The following is a 17,561-nucleotide window of genomic DNA, read 5'->3' on the forward strand; positions in this document are numbered from 1 at the left end:
CGGTCGCTAACGCGAGAGAAACCAGACTCACGGTACCCGCGCTTCCCGCTCCCTACAAGAAAAGTTCTGGAGTTGCTAGAAGTTTGGATACGAGACGAGGTAGTTCAACTGCCTCCTATATGGCGTCCGTCAACTAATCGGGATATGATACATTAAAGATATTGCCACTACCACAGATGCATCCATCATCCTACCAGTGAATGTAATGGTCTTAAACGTATTGTTCAAAAAAAGATTAATTCAGGAGAATTGCACCAGGGGACTGAAGATCCTCCGTTTTTCCGCGGATTGGCATAAAGATATTTTCACAGCTCAAAACGAAAGCCTCCTTTATCAAAAATCTCCTACAAACCAGCAAGATTAGTTATTATCAAGGTTGCACAGTGGACTTGGATTTAAAGCAATCACCTAGGAAAAATCAAGTTTTGTTTGGAGGTTTCATGAACGAGTAAGTTTCGTCAAATAATAGTATATACAATCAATTGTTTAGAAATCCAATGGGAACTGAACACAAACATCAGTCCCATACCAACTAAGGAAAAGCTAGCAACTCGATTATTCTAGGAATATGCAACATGTCTAGGATACCAACATCCAGAGAATGTTACTGCTTCCTCTAAATGAAGAAATGTATCTTAGTTATTGGAACCTTATTAGGTGGTTGTTGCAAGTTCGTTGATTTCTGGTAAGATTGAAGGTGTAATAACACGCGTCAGACAACTCAAAACCTTCAATACCTAAGAAAAGAATTACTCTTGAATCATTTCAAAACAAAATCTCAAGTAAACTCAAAATCCTCACAAAGCAGTCACCTACTAGTTCAAAACCAGAAAATCAAACCATAAAGGAGACGTCCCTTGTCTTTCAAAAAAGAAATAATAATAAAAACATTCAAGGGAAATCGTCCAACAACAACTCATTCTTCTTGGAGAAAGCATCATTCATGTTTTGGAGAGCAGCCTTCTTCAACTTCAACTCCTGAGATAACTTCTCGATCTCTACCTCTTGTTGATTAATGAGGTCCAGGGAAGGGACTTTGTTCATTTTAGTTTGCAGTTTTTCAGATTTTGGAAAGCCCTTCACAGAACCAGGAGACATTAAACTCAAAGTTCACGCACATGTCTGATGGAATATTTTATGTTGTAGAAAAAGTGGTAGTAAAAGGTCGTTCAAAGAATTGTAAAGATTGATTTTAGACTTTAAAATAGAAAATACTAGAAAATATTGTCACAATTTATCGAGAGAACTGAGACTTGGGTTTTCACCATTAATCACAATCAATTGGTTCAAATAATGACTCAAAACACTTCTAGCTCTTTTATGGACTCTATTTCTTTGCCAAAGATAGATTTTGTAAAAGATTAATTGTAAATCATAAGTATGACGCATCAAAATCTCTAAGTCTAAGTATACGTCATCAGACAAAATCACAACTAATTAATAAAAATCATAAATCAATTAAATCAATGCAAAAAAGTCATGAAGAATCATTATAGTTACCAAGCAATTGTGAAACATGGCTTCCTCCGTCGTCCCAGTCTTGAGGTTTAACTCATCATGCTCAAAACACACTCATAGGATAGAAACATGGCTCAAAAGGTGTTTTTATTGAGGAGAAATAATAATACAGAGAATCTGCAACACTTAATAGTCGTTACAGAAGTCACTGTTACAAATTATAAGACCGTTATAAGACTGCAGAAGAACGGAAGATATATAGTGTAGCAGTATTGCGACTGTCTATGTGCGTCAATGTTCTTCGTCTCCTTCTTCTTCATCAGCAACAGGGTACTTTCCTGTAACCCTGATTTCTCCGCCTCTGCAGCCTCCCTAAGCCTCCATATCGACCCCAGATTCTCGACTACCCTCTGGGACTCTAACAAAGGCTATTTATATCCAACATCAATCCAAAATATCCCTAAAACATCTTCCAAATCTCTCTCTGCCTTTCACCGGAAGTCGCGGCTTCTTTCCTTTTTCGTTTCTCTTTTTAACGCGTAATAACAGAGTGTGACCTGTTCAATCCTCTCCATAGATAGACTACAATCTCGAGAGGAAGATATCTTATCTTATTCTCACATACTTTCCTTTATTTTTGCTCAAACCAAACAAACCCGATAAACCTATGCCCTGTTTTGTTGTCGCGAAAATCAACTGCCAAACTTTGTCACACAGACTCGAGCTCTTATTGCTCCTCCTTAGACTCACCACCAGCTGCAACAGCAGTACCCCGAAGCAATCAAACTACGGAAAATATCCGAGTATATCTCTTCCAAAAACATCCAAACAATCCCGTGAATATCTTCACCTTCCCTGCTTCGGTAAAGCTTCCCATCTCTGTTCTATTGCACCAAGCCCATGAAGATCCATATCTGTGAACAAGTCCAACAGAATCGCACCCAAATTGTTGCCAGAAAGTTACGCAGTTGTAACTCATTCTCCCGCCAAAACTTCATTTTCAAACAAGGAAGATAGGATGCCACCCAACCAGAGTAGAGGTGCACATAGCCATGGGGTGTAAATAATATATCTGGGGTACAAATAGCAGTGAGGTTCCCCTTAGTGATTGAAGTACCCCTTATCCAAACTGAGAGTCCGAATAGTAGGTGTCCTCCGGGGCGCCTTTATCAACTTTTCGAGCCGATTTCTCCAAAAATGTTTATTGCCCAAAAATACCTACAAAGACATAAAACACCATAATAAGTACAAAATCAATCACTAACAATATATACAATTGAGATCAAAATATACACATAAATGTGTCTACCAAATACCCCCAAACTTATTATTTTCTAGTCCTTGAGCAAAAATAAAATCCCAACTCACTATCGCAGGCATCGTCGATTGCATTTAGCGTATGCAATAATCCTTTAAACCCCTAGGTGGCCCTAGTGGCCGAGTTATAGTTTCGGGAGGGCTTATAAGAGATATACCCACAAAACCTTTAATCCATACCTTAGATATCTATGCAGAACCTTGAAAGGCACTAAAGAACCTCCTTGATTGGCATACTTATTGATTACAGGAGGAAGTACCCTGATGCGAAATTCCAATTGTTGTACATGAGTTTGCACTCAAGCATACTAAATTTCATATATAAGTGACAAAGCTCTACTCAGATAGTTTCTGGACATCATAACCGGAGTCAACCAATCACATGGATAGATTAAGAGATGGATATAGAGAAAAACGTAGATGTTGACTAAGGTGAACCTATCCTAATGGACTGAGATACCGGTCTGGCTAATATCAACACAACTGGCATATACAAGGGAACCAGTGGTCGATAATCCTAACTCTAGGTCAGCTCAGCTGGCATATACAAGCGTACCAGTGGTCGACTTTGTTGAATTTATTCCGGTTGGGCTGGTGGTCTGGTCTCTTTTTTTTCACACTTTTTTTTCCAATTCTTTTTTTTTTTTTTGTATCTCAGTCACTCTATTTCACCCTAGCATTGGTAACAACTTGAATCGTGAGCCCCACCTAATCACTTAGTGTAACATAGTTTAAAAACAAAATAAAATAAAAATAGAAGTGAAAAGGACTCAACGAGATATGGTGAAACTATCATGTTATTTTTAACACCTGAGCTCTGTGCTTTTATGAATAGACTCTTCTAGATGTTTCCACCTAATCAGATTGGTTCCTCAACTCTTACAACCAAAATGCTTACATCCACTTAGGTTGGTTAGTGTTATCCTTAATATGCATAAATTTCTAGGCTCTGGAGTTTATTTATTAAAACAAAAAGTTTCTACCCTACCCCCAAACTTAAATCTAACATTTTCCTCAATGTTTCGAATGAATGAACAGTACCAAAAATATAAGTAACATGAGGAAATAGTAAAGAGAGAGTTCGGAAAGATAGTACCTGGGTGAAGTGAAACCAAAAACTGACAAAAATAGTATACAACATACAAATCGCCTCGATGGTCAATCAAGGGTAAACAGGGACCTCCTCAACATAACCTGTAGGAAAAGGATCTAAAATGGCTTCAATCTCTGACCGTTAACCGTTGAAGAACTACTACCATCTGATGTCTCAATCTCAACAGCGCCATGAGGAAAAACAGTACGGACCACAAAAGGACCGGTCCACCGAGAGCGCAGTTTCCCGGGGAATAGATGCAAACGAGTGTCATACAGAAGAACTTTTTGACCTGGAGAAAACGACTTCCGTAAAATATTCTTATCATGCACAAGTTTCATTTTGTTCTTATACTCCTTAGCACTATCGTATGCATCTCTACGAATCTCGTCCAACTCATTGAGCTGGAGCTTTCTGTGAGCTCCTGCCTTGTCAAGTGAAAAGTTTAGCTGCTTAATAGCCCAATAGGCTCTATGCTCTAACTCAACAGGCAAGTGACATGCCTTTCCAAATACTAAACGGTAGGGTGACATTCCAATGGGTGTCTTAAACGCAGTACGGTAAGCCCATAAGGCATCAGTAAGCCTCGACGACCAGTCTTTCCTATTGGGATTAACTGTTTTCTCTAAAATACGCTTAATTTCCCTATTGGAAACCTCTACCTGACCACTAGTCTGTGGGTGATACGGGGTAGCTACTTTGTGGGTAATACCATATTGTTTCATTAACAGAGCAAACGGTCTATTACAAAAGTGTGAACCCCCATCACTAATTATAGCTCGCGGTGTACCAAAACGTGTAAGTATATTCTCTTTCAAAAACTTAATTACGACCCTATGGTCATTTGTTTTACACGGAACCGCCTCAACCCACTTAGACACATAGTCTACAGCGACAAGTATGTAAAGATAACCCAAGAATTAGGAAATGGACCCATAAAATCAATGCCCCACATCAAAGACCTCAATCACTAAAATAGGGTTCAAAGGCATCATATTTCTACGGGAAATGGTCCCTAACCTCTGGCAACGATCACAAGACACACAGTGACTATGGGAGTCCTTAAACAACGAAGGCCAGTAAAAGCCACACTGCAATATCTTAGCAGAAGTCTTCTTAGCACTAAAATGACCCCCACAAGCATGTTCATGACAAAAAAGGAAAGAATACTGGACTGGTCACTCTCAGGTACACATCTCCTAATAATCTGGTCTGGACAATACTTAAACAAATAAGGATCGTCCCAAAAGAAATGCTTAACCTCGGCTAAAAACCTAGAACGATCTTGTTTACCCCAATGTTGAGGGGTTCGACCAGTAACAAGATAATTCACTATATTTGCATACCAAGGTGATTGGGAAACAGAGAACAATTGTTCATCAGGAAAGCTATCCCTTATAGGAAGGGAATCACTAGGGGAACTAACAACTAGCCTAGATAAGTGGTCTGCTACTACATTTTCAGCACCCTTTTTGTCTCTAATGTCTGGAGAAAATTCTTGTAACAATAGGATCCACCTAATCAATCTAGGTTTGGTATCCTTCTTAGACAAAAGGTATTTCAAAGCAGCATGATCAGTATAGATTACGATCTTAGAACCTAATAGGTAGGATCTAAACTTATCCAAGGCAAACACGATGGCTAAAGTTCCTTCTCGGTAGTTGTATAGTTCAACTGGGCATCATTCAGAGTTTTGCTAGCATAGTAAATCACATGAAGTAATTTGTCAACACGCTGACCTAACACGACGCCTATAGCATAATCTGAAGCATCACACATAATCTCAAAGGGTAGGTTCCAGTTAGGTGCCTGGACTATGGGAGCGGTAGTGAGTAAAGTCTTAAGCTTCTCGAAAGCTTCTAAACAAGCATCATCAAAGACAAACTTAACGTCTTTTGCAAGTAAATTGCAAAGAGGTCTAGAAATCAAGCTAAAATCCTTAATGAATCGACGATAAAAACCTGCATGTCCTAAGAATGACCTAATGTCTTTTACGGTTTTTGGGACCTGTAAAGTCTTAATAAGGTCAACTTTGGCTTTATCTACCTCTATACCCTTTGAAGAAACAATGTGCCCTAACACAATTCCTGATTTAACCATGAAATGACATTTTTCCCAATTAAGCACTAAATTCTTTTCCTTACACCTAGTCAACACTAATGTCAAATGATGCAAGCACTCATCAAAAGATGAACCAAACACTGAAAAATCATCCAAAAGACCTCTAAAAACCGTTCTACCATATCAGAAAATATGCTCATCATACAACGTGAAAGGTCGCAGGGGCATTACAAAGCCCAAAAGGCATGCGTCTATACGCAAAGGTACCAAAGGGACAGGTAAAAGTGGTTTTCTCTTGGTCTTCTGGGGCAATAACGATCTGATTATATCCGGAAAAGCCATCTAGAAAGCAATAATAACTATATCCAGCTAATCTCTCTAGCATTTGGTCGATAAAAGGAAGGGGAAAGTGATCCTTCCTTGTGACCTTGTTCAATTTTCTATAGTCAATACAGACACGCCATCCCGTGGTCACTCGGGTTGGGATTAACTCATTGTTATCATTCTGGACTACAGTGATACCTGATTTCTTGGGAACAACCTGAACGGGCTGACCCACTTACTGTCTGAAATTGGGTAGATAATACCCGCATCTAACAACTTAAGCACCTCTTTTCGAACTACCTCTTTCATGTTAGGGTTCAGCCGACGTTGCATCTCCCTAGAAGGTTTGGAGTCTTCTTCTAAATGAATCTGATGCATACAAACGGTAGGACTTATACCCTTAATGTCTGCTATAGTCCACCCTAAAGCTTCCTTATTGTCTTGAAGAATTTTTACTAGCCTACTTTCCTTATCACTATCCAAATCGGAAGCTACTATCACAGGTAAAGTCTCAGATGGTCCAAAAAACACATACTTCAGGGTATCTGGTAGTGGTTTAAGGTCCAACTTAGGAGGCTCTTCTAAAGAAGGAACTAGGGTATTCTCAGAAACTGGTAATGGTTCGAACCTAGCTTTCCATCTATTAGTGTCTAACACAGGGGTAGAATCTAATTAGAGCATTCACCTGTTCAATAGTGATATTGTCGTCAAAGTATAAACCAAAATGGGATAGACAATTTTCTAATGGGTCTTCATACAAGATGTTTGGTAATGACTCCTGAACTAAGGCTTCTATCATGTTCACCTCTTCGACACACGTGTCATCTAGCTCATAAGGTAGCTTACTGACATTAAAAATGTTCATCTCCATAGTCATATTACCAAAAGATAAATTCATCACACCATTTCGACAGTTAATGATCGCATTAGACGTAGCTAAAAATGGGAGACCTAAAATCACAGGTATCTGGTTCTCTGGGTCAGGGACAGGTTGGGTATCTAAGACCACTAAATCTACTAGATAAATAAACTTGTCGACCTCAATGAGAACATCCTCAATAACACCTCGAGGAATTTTAACAGACCTATCATCTAACTGCAGTTTCATCTGAGTAGGTTTCATTTCACCAAGTCCTAGCTGTATGTACACATGGTACGGCAGTAAGTTCACACTGGCTCCTAAGTCAAGTAAAGCTTTTTCTACCCGGTGTTTACCTATTGTACAAGCAATGGTAGGGGAACCTGGGTCTTTTTACTTTGGAGTTGTGGTGTTCTGAATGATTGAACTTACGTGACTAGCTAAGAAAGCTTTCTTATGGACGCTAAGTTTTCGCTTTCGCGTACACATATCCTTGAGGAACTTGGCATAAGTAGGAATTTGCCTTATTGCATCTAATAAAGGAAGGTTTATGGTAACTTTCTTAAAAATCTCCAATATGTCATTAAAGTTCGATTCCTTCTTTGTTGGTACTAATAGCTGGGGAAATGGGGCTCTAGGCACAGAATCAGACCTCTCAGGAACCGAGTTGGCATCATCGGAAATTTTATCAGTCCCCTCATCTAGTGGTCTTGAGGGATGATATCCTGAGGAATGAGATCCTGAGGGGTGAACTACAGTGCGTTCACTATCGGGCATGGATACCTGATTGTCTACTACTCTGCCACTCCTAAGGGTTCTAACAACATTCAATTGATTCGATGGTTTTGCACCTACTTCATGAACTCCTCTAGGATTGGGATTAGTCTGACTAGGGAACCTACCGTTATCTCTCTCACTTAAGGTCTTAGCTATTTGGCCGACTTGAAGTTCTAACTTAGCAAGAGTCTGGGCATTAGTTTGAAAGTTCTGCTTGGTTTCCTGTTGAAAACTAACTTGGATCTTAACTAACATGTCCTGGCTCTGTGCTAACATATCCTGGCTCTTTGTTAATATACTAAGAGATTCCTCTAAGTTCGTCATTCTATTATCTGAAGAGTTCTTATCTGAACCAAAACCTGGGGGAGCATTAGAATTACTAAACTTACCTTGACTCTGGCCCTTAGACCACGAAAGGTTCGGATGGTTTGTCCAACCAGGATTATAGGTTTCTGAATATGGGTCAAACTTCTGACGGTTATCGAATCTAGTGTTATTATAAAGAGCATTGGCTTTCTCTTCATTATTCTGGCCTTCCCAAAAAGGCTCTAATCTACCACTAGTGTGACCCACTTCTAAAGCTTCTAACCTTTTCGCTATAGCAGCAATTTTGGCATCTGATTCAATGTTTCCTCTGCCTAGAAGAATTGTTTTCTGGGGTCCCCTATTACTTTCCCATTGTTGGGTCTTTTCGGTGATTTCATGCAAATATGTCATCGCATCATCAACTGTTTGGTTTTCAAACCCACCTGTACACATAGATTCTAATGTGGTTGTAGTGGGATAATCTAAACCCTCATAAAGGATCTGAACTAACCTAACCTTTTTTAAACCATGATGAGGACATTGGGCTAATAAATCATTGAACCTTTCCAAATACCTATACAAGGATTCTCCCTCCTGTTGAGAAAATGTGCAGATTTGCGTCCTAATAGACGATGTTTTGTGCCTAGGGAAAAACTTGTTCAAAAAGGCAGATGTAAGTTGTTCATATGTTTCAATTGATCCGGAAGCCAAACTATATAGCCACTATTTGGATTTATCTTTCAAGGAAAAGGGGAATAATCTGAGTTTCAAAGCATCATCATCAAGGTTTCTAATTTTCAGGGTACTACAAATTTCCTCAAAGTCCCTAACATGGAAATAGGGGTTTTCATTTTCTTTCCCTAAAAATATTGGGAGCAACTGTAAGGTTCCAGGCTTAATTTCATAGTTTGCTTCAGTTTCAGATAACCTGATACACGAGGGACGAGTAGTCCTAGTAGGGTTCAACAAAGCTTTCAAAGTTGCCATTTCTGGCACTATTCTTTTTCAAAGTTGTCGTTCTCCTCAAACGGACGTTCAAAAACGGAATCTTCAAGAATCGGGCTTTCTAAATTGAGGTAATCGAGACGCTTAGAACTACTAGGTTTCTCTTTAACAAAATCTACCTAGGGCATCTCTTTTACGTTCAGGCATGCAAAAGAATAAGGTAGGGAATTCTATGCAATCACAAAACAAGGATGACTCAACCAAATCAAACCTATTAATTTCTAGCAAACAAAAAGCATGATGGCTCCACTTAGATTGTTTCTAGACCAGCTTCTATTCTTTCGAAAAGGAACTTGTTACAATCTAAGCAGAACCCTCTGGAATCAATCTGAGTCAAAGTAAGTTGAATAGAAGCGAGGGAAGCTCGGTGGTGCTTTGATACCCAAAGGCCTCACCGGTATAAATACCCAAAAATGTAAAAAAGAACAAAAATAATAAAAACCTAACAAAATAAAAGAAAAATAAGTCTACAACCCTAAAAGCAAATCCGCGTCGGCGGCGCCAAAAATTGATAGGATATTTTATGTTGTAGAAAAAGTGGTAGTAAAAGTTCGTTCAAAGACTTGTAAAGATTGATTTTAGACTTTAAAAATAGAAAATACTAGAAAATATTGTCACAATTTATCGAGAGAACTGGGACTTGGGTTTCCACCATTAATCACAATCAATTGGTTCAAATAATGACTCAAAACACTTCTAGTTCTTTTATGGACTCTATTTCTTTGCCAAAGATAGATTTTGTAAAAGATTAATTGTAAATCATAAGTATGACGCATCAAAAGCTCTAAGTCTAAGCATACGTCATCAGACAAAATCATAACTAATTGATAAAAATCATAAATCAATTAAATCAATGCAAAAAGTCATGAAGAATCATTATAGTTACCAACAAATTATGAAACATGGCTTCCTCCGTCGTCCCAGTCTTGGGGTTTAACTCATCATGCTCAAAACACACTCATAGGATAAAAACATGGCTCAAAAGGTGTTTTTATTGAGGAGAAATAATAATACAGAGAATCTGCAACACTTAATAGTCGTTACAGAAGTTACTGTTACAAATTATAAGACTGTTATAAGACTGCAAAAGAACGGCAGATATATAGTGTAGCAGTATTACGACTGTCTATGTGCGTCAATGTTCTTCGTCTCCTTCTTCTTCAGCAGCAGCAGGGTACTTTCTTGTAACCCTGATTTCTCCGCCTCTGCAGCCTCCCTAAGCCTCCATATTGACCCCAAAGTCTCGAGTACCCTCTGGGAATCTAGCACAGGCTATTTATATCCAACAGCAATCCAAAATATCCCTAAAACATCTTCCAAATCTCTCTCTGCTTTTCACCGAAACTCGCGGCTTCTTTCCTTTTTCGTTTCTCTTTTTAACGTGTAATAACAGAGTGTGACCTGTTCAATCCTCTCCATGGATAGACTACAATCTCGAGAGGAAGATATCTTATCTTATTCTCACGTACTTTCCTTTATTTTTGCTCAATCCAAACAAACCCGATAAACCTATGCCCTGTTTTATTGTCGCGAAAATCAACTGCCAAACTTTGTCACACGGACTCGAGCTCTTATTGCTCCTCCTCAGACTCACCACCGGCTGAAACAACAGTACACCGAAGCAATCAAACTACGGAAAATATCCGAGTATATCTCTTCCAAAAATATCCAAACAATCTCGTGAATATCTTCACCTTCCCTGCTTCGGTAAAACTTCCCATCCCTGTTCTATTGCACCCAGACCATGACGATCCATATATGTGAACAAGTCCAACAGAATCGCACCAAAATTGTTGCCAGAAAGTTACGCAGTTGTAACTCATTCTCCCGCCAAAACTTCATTTTCAAACAAGGAAGATAGGATGCCCCCAACCAGAGTAGGGGTGCACATAGTCATGGGGTGTAAATAATATATTTGGGGTACAAATAGCAGTGAGGTTCCCCTTAGTAATTGAAGTACCCCTTATCCAAACTGAGAGTCCAAGTAGTAGGTGTCCTCCGGAGCGCCTTTATCAACTTTTGGAGCCGATTTTTCCAAAAATGTTTATTGCCCAAAAATACCTATAAAGACATAGAACACCATAATAAGTACAAAATCGAGCACTAACAATATATACAATTGAGATTAAAATAGACACATAAATGCGTCTATCAATGTCCCGACGGTATTCCCAGTTTGAGACTACTTCTCCAGAAATGGTGTGTCCAGTCACGTTGCACATATCATGGATTGAAGATAGGGCCTCTTCCACGCGTTTAACCAACGAAATACGACTTTTAATCTTCTTGGTCGTTGCGATGTGTCCATACTTTTCCCATATTTGGGTATACAACTCCGCATATTTAGCTGGCACGTTGAATCCTCCAATCAGCACATGGTCTGTAAAGGGAACATCAAATGGAGGGTCAAAAACGGCTCCTGCATCAGAATGCACGACTAACGCCATGCCGGTTACGGGAGGTTCCTTGGAGACGATTGCATCTACAGCCATGGACGCAACATCTTCATTCTCCTTGGAAGGAACATCAATGTCCCTTGCATCATTAACCATTTCCACCTCGAGAATATCTTCCAGTACACTCTCGTCCTGCAACATCAATTATTAATACCTATTTTGTGTTGAAAAACAAATCATTTAAGTCAGAGAACGTATAGAAGACATACCATTTCATTCTCCGGTTCGCTAGAGTATCTAGATTCGTTGTTACACTTAGAAGTGTTGTAGATGGGGAAAAACGTTTCGCTGGTTTTTTATGAAAGTAAAGAGACGACGGTTCGGGTGAGACTCCTCAACCGAGCAAACTGCTTAACCTCACACAGATGCACTGCACGGGAGTGCTTTGAGTTTGAGAGATCAATCTGTAGGACTCCGGCCTAAACCAAGTCAATGTCCGTTCCAGAGTCAATTCGGTCACAAAGAGGGAGATGGGTTCATCTGTAGAAGGGAAGCTGAGAATTGTGTGGGATCGATGATGATCAAGGATTGTGGATGTATTGTGGGTTTCTGCAAATTGATGAACTGCTGAGTTCTGGAAATAAGTTTCGATCGCGAGAATTCTGTGAAGACGAATGTTGTTCTCAGTCATCGATTCAGAACTTATTTATATTGTCAGAATAGTAAACACATTGATCCCAGTAAGTGTGACGGTTTCTTGAGTGAAAGAGTGGGAAAGTGGGAGATCGTGGTAAAATCAGTTCCATGTTGTGTGGAGACTTGGTCGATCGTTCACCCACTGCTTTGCTAACTCCCTCAACCGTTTGCGCGACTTACTCACATTTGTCATCGTGGATGAACACACGTGTTGTATGCCGCCAACCAAAACCCTAATTGTTATCCCCCATGTGACGTGATTGATGTCTCACGAACGTGGAGTCTGCAAAGCAGACGTGTATTTTATTAGTCAGTCGTTAACTTGATTAGACAGTAAGTCTAAGTTTTGTTGAATTGAGCATGATTGACGAATTCTTAGTGATTCATGGATTGAACATGTTATAGTTCTTGAATGATGTTGATATTGCTCGTCTGAGAAAATATTGTAAATTCGACGAATTGTTGAATATTGAGTAATATTATATTGATAGTTAGATCAATATTCAAGCAACTGAACGAGTATTGCTCAATTCGATAAATTACTGAATATTGATAGTTGGATCAATATTCGAACAACTGAGCAAGTATTGCTCAACTCGACAAATTACTGAATATTGGCAGTAGGATCAATATTCGAACAACTGAGCAAGTATTGCTCAATTCGACAAATTACTGAATATTGACAGTAGAATTAATATTCAAACAACTGAGCAAGTATTGCTCAATTCGATGAATTATTAGTAACGTGATCCAATAAAATATTAATTAAAATATTGGTAGCCTACCAACTATTTTATAATTAATCCGGATGTTGATTGCTGAATCAACATAAATTTATTAGTGTTTGAAATTGCTCAAAATCGTGATTTGCAGAGAATTTGTTTGAAACCCTAATTTTTGATCAATTGTTCGTCAATTGATGAATTACTGAAAATAGATCACTGAGTGAAAGAGGGACCGACCACATGGGATGATGGACGACCATGTGGTGCCCAAGTGCTCGAATGAACGCGCACCGGAGTCCTTTGTTGACTGGTTGGTGGAATGATGATTAAATACAGGTTTAATCATTTATTGAAATAATGCTCAATTGAGCATTAGGTGATAAAACCTAATTATGGAGAAGTGAGGGACCGACCAAGGGGGCATGAGACCAGCCTTTGGTGGTCGTGGGACCAGCTGATGATCATTTGAGCAAATTCCAAGTCGGTTGGAAAAAGTTTGGGCCCAATATGAGCAATCGAGCAAATTAGGTCAAAATGATAAAGATGTGTGGAACCGGCTCCTTGCAATCCCTAGGGTCGTCCTTGGTCGGTCAAGGAAGCATGCCCGTGTCGCCATGATGTCCGTGTCTCAGTCCTGACAGTTTTGGTATTTTATGGTGTGCGTGAGCAATATTTCGGATTTTCAGAAGAGTTTGATCTTTCACTGAAATTCTTGATTTCGCTCGAATGAGCAAGTACAATTTTGCTCGTTTGATCAAAATTTGGGGAATATTAAAATAATAATATTTTAATATTTTTCGTGAATAGCCTAGTCGGTCATGTGACCATTTGAATTTTTGGCTTTTTCATGGTTTGAGCAATATTTGAGAAAATATGAAGAAACCATGATTTTCGCTCAAACGGAGGAGCTTCATGAGATGAGGGAAATAATAATTATGAAAATAAGGGATTGCAAGGTGTGGGACCGGCCACGGCTAGGGTATGGCCGGACATCTAAGTAGCCCGGTCCCGTGACACCTTTCCCTATTTTATTATTTTCATGAAACCGTGAAAATATGGAGAAACCGTGAGTTTTGCTCAAACAAAGAAATTTGCTCGAATGAATGAGTCTTCATGAGTTTATGAAAATAATAAAATGAGGAAAAATAAAGGGAGAGGCGTGGGGGACCGGCCACGACGGCGTGACCGGACGGCCGGTGGGCCCGGTCCCTAGGCACCTTTTTTTTAGTACACTTGCACCATTTTCTTGGGGATTACTCGGTGATAGTCCAGATGCCCGATTGTTGAGTAATTATTACAAATTTATGAAATTCAGCGGAGAATGATTCAAGAAACGGAGTAATAATTATAAATTATGCATTTATTACTAATCCATGAAATCCAGTCGGGGAATTCAGGGAACGGAGTAATGAGATAAAATGATTATCTATTACTAATCCATGGAATCAGCCGGGGATAGCCATGGAACGGAGTAATGAGATAAAATAGATTATTTTTTAGGAATTCAGTCGGTGAATATCACGGTAGAATTAATCTATTGTAGAATCGAGATATGAGATAGTTGAAGCATCATACTCATTCTGAAGAGTGCATAGTCAGGAAACAACGTGCGGCGTTGGTGTCCTGAAGGCGTTTATCCCCCCAGCAAACAATTATGTCCAGAGAGCCGTCTGAATCTATATACGGTCTCTCTACATAGTCATAGAACAGCGAGTATCGCCGACGTCCTGAAGGCGTTAAGCCCTCCGACAAACAATTATGTACAGAGGACCGCCCAATCATTCTTCTATGTAGAGGGGGGGGGTCTCTCTATGTAGTCAGGGAACAACGAGTATCTTCGACGTCCTGAAGGCATTGAGCCTTCTGACAAACAACTATGTCCAGAGGACCACCCAATTATGTTATTCTACATAGAGGGCATGATGAAATGCGCAGCATCGAACGCTCAGACGGGGAGGGCTTTCGAGAAACATGTTCATCATGGATCTGAGAGGAATGCTCACTCAATCAGAGATCGTGAAATGGTTCACGGATCGTAAAACACGAATGTCACAAGCGTTCCTGAAGCCGGGTCAGAAACATGCAGTATCATGATTTTATGATTTTGACCTTTGTCGAAAATCCACCATCAACAAGTGCTTCCTTCATCACCACCATATTCTAAAACTTCTTCACCTTCGTCTTCATGTTCATCTTCGAGAGACTCAGTATCGCCGGATTTCTCCTCTGGAGGCGCCATGTTTTGTCTACGTGCGAGTCTAGCAAAGGCGTTCATCCCCCCAAAACCCTGATTTTAAAAGGAGGAAGGTGTTTAGTAAAACTGACCCAAAATACTAAAAAAAAAAAAATTGGTTAGTCGGGAAGGAACGTATACATACCTGCATATTCGAAGAGTTGAAAACTACTGGAGTTGTCGGAGTCGTTTGATTGCCACATGCATGCCTCTTCGACCTTGTCTCTTTCTTCTGGGGACTGCACTCACCTTGTTTAGAAATACGAGATCTGGTCCGTTTGCCCGAGGGAAGCGGCTTCAACAGCTTGTGTTTTTCTAGAGTTTTGGGAGAAGGCTTGTCGCGTGGAACCGTCACGATTTCCTGCACGAATTGATGAAGATCAAGAAGCTCTCCTTGCCATAATTCCTTATACTTAGGAGTCAATACTGGTTTTCTTCCTGAAAGCAAGAATGGGAGGCTTTTCTTTGTTGCGAAAACACTACTATCGAAAACAGATTTCAAAAGGTCTTATGAGGTCATCGACGGACGGAAAAATGGAATTCCCTGGTCAAAACCCATCTGACGAGTAGATCTGTAAATATTATAAGGAACCACAGTAAAGGATTCCTTGAAGAAAGATGGAACATATCCAGGTGGACAGCTTCGCATAAACGCGGTTTCTCCAATACTCATACCGTCTCCATCAGATTGCAATATTATACCCGAGACGGAGGCAAAGGTATTTGGCTGAACTACAGATGAATGAACTGGTACCCAAGGACGAAAATCTATGGCATGCACATTATCAAAAAAAGTCAATAAGTCTTAACCCAGGATTTGGACGTCTATTTAGCCAATAGAGTATTCTGGCACCCTCATATACGCTGGAGAGTGAAGCTACAGGATTTGGGGCATAACCTTTGAAGTGCTCCCATAAGAATGCTTGGAGAAAGGCGTGAACATGTGATTCTATCTTCATATATCCCTTGGAAGCATACATGTCCGCTGCTAGAGAATCCAGATGGGAATACAAGGAACCAAGGAACAAGCTGCATATAGGAAGAACAACACCTTGCGCCAGCTTAATAGCAAATTTAACAAGCATTCGTCTTATTACCTTCGTGCCAGAATCATCATCAAAAATATCTCTAGACAGCCACAAGGATAAAAACGCAGCAACACTGAGCGTGTCATTCAACACCTGACCCGGTTTCGGCTTCATGGGAAACCATTCAAATGCTCACCAAGTATAGAAGCATTTTTCATCATTTTCCTTCTGCATATATTCTCCTTCCTTCTTAACTAGAGTGGCTTACATTATTTCTTCTTCGTCGGACAAGCTAAAGTCAAGATTTCCCGCAACTGGAAGATTCAGCGGAACAACTACACTCTCTAAAGTAATAGTCATTTCACTCCATCTACATATAGCCGTATGGGTGGAAATGCACTATCTAGAAATGAAAGTAATCAAACCTGCAGCATCTTTCCTAATATGAAGTGTTGCAGACGCCATGACAGCATCCGCGATTTGTGCCTTGGTCAGATTGTCCCTGACGTGATCGTTACCCATCAGGTATCTCATCCATCCATCATAAGAGCGCAATGGGTTATCACAAATCCTGAAATCAATAGGAGAAGCTGGATACTCATTCTTCTAGAGGCAGAACCTTATTACGCGCTCTAGAGAAATTGATTGAACAACCCCTTCATTCTCTGAATCAGTAAGGAGAGTTATTGCATGACCAGGATGAGTCCTAATGTTCGGATAAGGCACTGTGAAGAGTTCATCATCTATGTTCGGCGTATCTTTGGAATCATTAATATTTCTTGGTTTGAAAGCATAAACATCTCCAGGTGACATCTTAACAAGAATCCTTATGTTCACTTTTGAATAACTACAATGAACAAGATGGGAAAGAGTCACTACTTCGTACTTTAAAGGAGAAGAGCCATGCATGCAAATTTTGTGAAAATTCGATATAGTCACTAATGGTTGAATTTACATGAAGTAATACAGATTTTGTATGCAATAACCACAAAAATTGTACGAGAATATTTTGGCCACGGAACATTACGCCCACGACCAAGTTGAGTGAGGATTTGCGCCCACTCGGGGAAAAAAAAATTTGTCGCGGGTATTACACCCACGGCCGAAACCTAAAACTAGGTTTTACCAAGAAGCAGCGGCACTTACCTTGAAATTCTCACTGCTAGTCTTGTTATTGATTACTTCGTCACTGACGCTGCTGTTAGTATTCACGCCAACACCGTCAACAAATATTGGAGAAAATTTCCTAAGTTATGGAAGTCGTACAACTAGGGTTCATACCC

The 17,561-nt window shown here is 39.8% G+C and overlaps 1 pseudogene; it reads left to right on the forward strand.

Moving 5' to 3' along the window:
• Window positions 1-8,718: 8,718 nt before the first annotated feature.
• Window positions 8,719-8,818, forward strand: LOC113300710 (annotated as a pseudogene).
• The last annotated feature ends 8,743 nt before the right edge of the window (window positions 8,819-17,561 follow it).

This window comes from Papaver somniferum, chromosome 7, assembly GCF_003573695.1.
Source record: "Papaver somniferum cultivar HN1 chromosome 7, ASM357369v1, whole genome shotgun sequence".
NCBI classification, from domain to species: Eukaryota; Viridiplantae; Streptophyta; class Magnoliopsida; order Ranunculales; family Papaveraceae; genus Papaver; species Papaver somniferum.